Raw genomic sequence first — 6,728 nt, 5'->3', positions numbered from 1 at the left:
GAGGGAGAGTTTCGTCAGCACGACGGCGTGGTGACAGTGATGATGTTCTACCGACGCAGGGCTTCGCCTAAGCACCGCTACGATATTATCAAGGTGTAATATGGTGGAGGGGGGCACCGCACACGGCTAAGAGATCAGTGATCAATTGTGTGTCTATGGGGTGCCCCCCTGCCCCCGTATATAAAGGAGCAAGGGGGAGGCCGCCAGCCAAGGAGGAGGGCGCGCCAAGGGGGGAGTCCTACTCCCGCCGGGAGTAGGACTCCTCCTTTCCTTGTTGGAATAGGAGAAGGGAAGGGAGAAGGAGAAAGAACGAAGGGGGCGCCCCCCCTCCCTAGTCCAATTCGGACTAGTCCATGGGGAGGGGTGCGGCCACCCTTTGGGGCCTTTCTCTCCTTTCCCGTATGGCCCATTAAGGCCCAATACGAATTCCCGTAACTCTCCGGTATTCCGAAAAATATCTGAATCACTCGGAACCTTTCCGAAGTCCGAATATAGTCGTCCAATATATCGATCTTTACGTCTCGGCCATTTCGAGACTCTTCGTCATGTCCCCGATCTCATCCGGGACTCCGAACTCCTTCGGTACATCAAAACACATAAACTCATAATATAACCGTCATCGTAACATTAAGCGTGCGGACCCTACGGGTTCGAGAACTATGTAGACATCACCGAGACACCTCTCCGGTCAATAACCAATAGCGGAACCTGGATGCTCATATTGGCTCCCACATATTCTACGAAGATCTTTATCGGTCAGACCGCATAACAACATACGTTGTTCCCTTTGTCATCGGTATGTTACTTGCCCGAGATTCGATCGTCGGTATCTCCATACCTAGTTCAATCTCGTTACCGGCAAGTCTCTTTACTCGTTCCGTAATACATCATCCCGCAACTAACTCATTAGTTACAATGCTTGCAAGGCCTATAGTGATGTGTATTACTGAGTGGGCCCAGAGATACCTCTCCGACAATCGGAGTGACAAATCCTAATCTTGAAATACGCCAACCCAACAAGTACCTTTGGAAGCACCTGTAGAGCACCTTTATAATCACCCAGTTACGTTGTGACGTTTGGTAGCACACAAAGTGTTCCTCCGGTAAACGGGAGTTGCATAATCTCATAGTCATAGGAACATGTATAAGTCATGAAGAAAGCAATAGCAACATACTAAACGATCGAGTGCTAAGCTAACGGAATGGGTCAAGTCAATCACATCATTCTCCTAATGATGTGATCCCGTTAATCAAATGACAATTCATGTCTATGGCTAGGAAACATAACTATCTTTGATCAACGAACTAGTCAAGTAGAGGCATACTAGTGACACTCTGTTTTTCTATGTATTCACACATGTATCATGTTTCCGGTTAATACAATTCTAGCATGAATAATAAACATTTATCATGATATAAGAAAATAAATAATAACTTTATTATTGCCTCTAGGGCATATTTCCTTCAACACTAATCCCGAAAGTATAGGGAGTGTGCGATGATGATCATATCAATCTTGGAATTACTTCCAACACACATCGTCACCTCGCCTTTTACTAGTCTCTGTTTATTCTGCAACTCCCGTTTCGAGTTACTACTCTTAGCAACTGAACCAGTATCAAATGCTGACGGGTTGCTATAAACACTCGTAAAGTATACATCAATAACATGTATATCCAATATATCTTTGTTCACTTTGCCATCCTTCTTATCCACCAAATACTTGGGGTAGTTCCGCTTCCAGTGACTAGTCTGCTTGCAGTAGAAGCACTCAGTCTCAGGCTTAGGTCCAGACTTAGGCTTCTTCACTTGAGCAGCAACTTGCTTGCCGTTCTTCTTGAAGTTCCCCTTCTTCCCTTTGCCCTTTTCTAGAAACTAGTGGTCTCGTCAACCATCAACACTTGATGGTTTTCTTGATTTCTACCTTCGTCGATTTCAGCATCACGAAGAGCTCGGGAATTACTTTCGTCATCCCTTGCATACTATAGTTCATCACAAAGTTCTACTAACTTGGTGATGGTGACTAGAGAATTCTGTCAATCACTATTTTATCTGGAAGATTAACTCCCACTTGATTCAAGCGATTGTAGTACCCAGACAATCTGAGCACATGCTCACTACTTGAGCTATTCTCCTCCATCTTTTAGCTATAGAACTTGTTGGAGACTTCATATCTCTCAACTGGGGTATTTGCTTGAAATATTAACTTCAACACCTGGAACATCTCATATGGTCCATGACGTTCAAAACGTCTTTGAAGTCCCGATTCTAAGCTGTTAAGCATGGTGCACTAAACTATCAAGTAGTCATCATATTGAGCTAGCTAAACGTTCATAACGTCTGCATCTGCTCCTGCAATAGGTCTGTCACCTAGCGGTGCATCAAGGACATAATTCTTCTGTGCAGCAATGAGGATAATCCTCAGATCACGGATCCAATCCGCATCTTTACTACTAACATCTTTCAACATAATTTTTCTCTAGGAACATATCAAAAATAAACACAGGGAAGCAACAACGCGAGCTATTGATCTACAACATAATTTGCAAAATACTATCAGGACTAAGTTCATGATAAATTTAAGTTCAATTAATCATATTACTTAAGAACTCCCACTTAGATAGACATCCCTCTAATCATCTAAGTGATTACGTGATCCAAATCAACTAAACCATAACCGATCATCACGTGAAATGGAGTAGTTTTCAATGGTGAACATCACTATGTTGATCATATCTACTATATGATTCACGCTCGACCTTTCGGTCTCAGTGTTCCGAGGCCATATCTGCATATGCTAGGCTCGTCAAGTTTAACCTGAGCATTCCGCGTGTGCAACTGTTTTGCACCCGTTGTATTTGAACGTAGAGCCTATCACACCCGATCATCACGTGGTGTCTCAGCACGAAGAACTTTCGCAACGGTGCATACTCAGGGAGAACACTTTTATCTTGAAATTTTAGTGAGAGATCATCTTATAATGCTACCGTCAATCAAAGCAAGATAAGATGCATAAAAGATAAACATCACATGCAATCAATATAAGTGATATGATATGGCCATCATCATCTTGTGCTTGTGATCTCCATCTCCGAAGCACCGTCATGATCACCATCGTCACTGGCGCGACACCTTGATCTCCATCGTAGCATCGTTGTCGTCTCGCCAACTATTGCTTTTACGACTATCGCTACCGCTTAGTGATAAAGTAAAACAATTACATGGCGATTGCATTGCATACAACAAAGCGACAACCATATGGCTCCTGCCAGTTGCCGATAACTCGGTTACAAAACATGATCATCTCATACAATTAAATATAGCATCATGTCTTGACCATATCACATCACAACATGCCCTGCAAGAACAAGTTAGACGTCCTCTGCTTTGTTGTTGCAAGTTTTACGTGGCTGCTACGGGCTTAGCAAGAATCGTTCTTACCTACGCATCAAAACCACAATGATAGTTTGTTAAGTTGGTGTTGTTTTAACCTTCGCAAGGACCGGGCGTAGCCACACTCGGTTCAACTAAAGTGAGAGAGACAGACACCCGCCAGTCACCTTTAAGCAACGAGTGCTCGCAACGGTGAAACCTGTCTCGCGTAAGCGTACGCGTAATGTCGGTCCGGGCCGCTTCATCTCACAATACCGCTGAACCAAAATATGACATCCTGGTAAGCAGTATGACTTATATCGCCCACAACTCACTTGTGTTCTACTCGTGCATATAACATCAACGCATAAAACCAGGCTCGGATGCCACTGTTGGGGAACGTAGTAATTTCAAAAAAATTCCTACGCACACGCAAGATCATGGTGATGCATAGCAACGAGAGGGGAGAGTGTTGTCCACGTACCCTCGTAGACCGAAAGCGGAAGCGTTAACACAACGCGGTTGATGTAGTCGTACGTCTTCACGATCCGACCGATCAAGTACCGAACGCACGGCACCTCCGAGTTCAGCACACGTTCAGCTCGATGACGTCCCTCGAACTCCGATCCAGCCGAGTGTTGAGGGAGAGTTTCGTCAGCACGACGGCATGGTGACAATGATGATGTTCTACCGACGCAGGGCTTCGCCTAAGCACCGCTACGATATTATCGAGGTGTAATATGGTGGAGGGGGGCACCGCACACGGCTAAGAGATCAATGATCAATTGTGTGTCTATGGGGTGCCCCCCTGCCCCTGTATATAAAGGAGCAAGGGGGAGGCCGCCGGCCAAGGAGGAGGGCGCGCCAAGGTGGGAGTCCTACTCCCACCGGGAGTAGGACTCCTCCTTTCCTTGTTGGAATAGGAGAAGGGAAGGGAGAAGGAGAAAGAACGAAGGGGGCGCCCCCCTCCCTAGTCCAATTCGGACTAGTACATGGGGAGGGGTGCGGCCACCCTTTGGGGCCTTTCTCTCCTTTCCCGTATGGCCCATTAAGGCCCAATACGAATTCCCGTAACTCTCCGGTACTCCGAAAAGTACCCGAATCACTCGGAACCTTTCCGAAGTCCGAATATAGTCGTCCAATATATCGATCTTTACGTCTCGGCCATTTCAAGACTCCTCGTCAAGTCCCCGATCTCATCCGGAACTCCGAACTCCTTCGATACATCAAAACACATAAACTCATAATATAACCGTCATCGTAACGTTAAGCGTGCGGACCCTACGGGTTCGAGAACTATGTAGACATGACCGAGACACCTTCCGGTCAATAACCAATAGCGAAACCTGGATGCTCATATTGGCTCCCACATATTCTACGAAGATCTTTATTGGTCAGACCGCATAACAACATACGGTGTTCCCTTTGTCATCGGTATGTTACTTGCCCGAGATTCGATCGTCGGTATCTCGATACCTAGTTCAATCTCGTTACCGGCAAGTCTCTTTACTCGTTTCGTAATACATCATCCCGCAACTAACTCATTAGTTACAATGCTTGGAAGGCTTATAGTGATGTGTATTACTGAGTGGGCCCAGAGATACCTCTCCGACAATCGGAGTGACAAATCCTAATCTTGAAATACGCCAACCCAACAAGTACCTTTGGAAGCACCTGTAGAGCACATTTATAATCACCAATTTACGTTGTGACGTTTGGTAGCACACAAAGTGTTCCTCCGGTAAACGGGAGTTGCATAATCTCATAGTGATAGGAACATGTATAAGTCATGAAGAAAGCAATAGCAACATACTAAACGATCGAGTGCTAAGCTAACGGAATGGGTCAAGTCAATCACATCATTCTCCTAATGATGTGATCCCGTTAATCAAATGACAACTCATGTCTATGGCTAGGAAACATAACCATCTTTGATCAACGAACTAGTCAAGTAGAGGCATACTAGTGACACTCTGTTTGTCTATGTATTCACACATGTATCATGTTTCCGGTTAATACAATTCTAGCATGAATAATAAACATTTATCATGATATAAGGAAATAAATAATAACTTTATTATTGCCTCTAGGGCATATTTCCTTCATCTTTTACAGAAGCTTATTATTATTTTCCGAGCATCATGCTCAACTCATATGTGTCCTCCTCCACATATGGACCTTTTCTTCACCATTATATGCATCGTTATGACTTAAGTTTTTGCCAAGCTGGGTTGCCTGGCTCCTGTGCTTATGCCCTACGTTCCCGTTTGTTCGGCTAGGGCATAAAGGGAGCACCTCTGCGATTGTTACAGCCGGGTCATCCGGATGTGTACCTCAGACTGGGTGAAGCCGAAAGCTAACGTTCTTAAGGGAATATTCGATCGGCGGACTAAAGATGTTTTACACTCATTACACTATGAACCCCCGGATGTTACTTATACTACGACTTTTCAGTCACAGTTCGGACATGCATACCAACGCATGTTCACCCAGGGAAAGGAACCCTTAACGGAACTATTCTCCCTCGAAGATGTTTCTTACAATCAACATGTAATATAACATAGCTAGCTGGATACAACTTGTCTATTCAAGCAACTATGACCCCTACGCCTGGTTTCCACGCATACCACAGTCTGTATTGCAGTTTTGGTATTCGGAAACACTCTGCTCCTTCGGGTCCAGAGGTCGAAGCGAAAAGGTCTGCCATGACAATTGTTTTACAATCCGGCTAGGGAAAAATTTGTCCATTGAAGTACATAGTCACTTGGACTCAAAAACTTCTTCCTGTATGCCATCTAACAGGCTATCTAGCTTACAATCCTGTTGGGAATACTTGGCAGCTATCTTTACTTGGTCATATACCAAACTAACTGGAATTTCTTTTCCATCTGACCCCCGAGGTACGACCCGGGCCATATGATTCGGATCAAGCTTGTTGTACCGTGTTTTTACCATGGCCGAGGCCTCTCGCGCACCTGCTCGGCAGGCCGATATCTTCCATAATCAGAAGCGCCGCCGAGCTCCCTGGAATAGCTTCACAAGCTCCTCCATACTTCATGGAGGAGAGGCGGATGGCCACAAAGCTTTGGCAACGCTTCGCATTGCTTGCTGAGCTCGCTCGTGCAGTTGGGACAGCTCTTGCAGCAAGTCGCCTTGAGAGCCGTACATTTCCTCTTTGGGACGGCCAGTCAGCATACATGCAGACATAAATCTGTTAGATCATTTCTTCGCTAAATTACATGAAGATAAGTTCAGAAGCATACTAAATATGCCGCCTCGTAGCCTCGCACATCTTTTAGTTCTTCGCCCAGCAGGGTATTGGAATGCTGCAGCTTGTTCTTTTCATCCCTTACCCG

The sequence above is a fragment of the Aegilops tauschii genome, chromosome 7, assembly GCF_002575655.3.
Source record: "Aegilops tauschii subsp. strangulata cultivar AL8/78 chromosome 7, Aet v6.0, whole genome shotgun sequence".
Taxonomy (NCBI): domain Eukaryota; kingdom Viridiplantae; phylum Streptophyta; class Magnoliopsida; order Poales; family Poaceae; genus Aegilops; species Aegilops tauschii.
The sequence above is the reverse complement of the archived record's forward strand: the minus strand, read 5'-3'. Positions refer to the sequence as shown.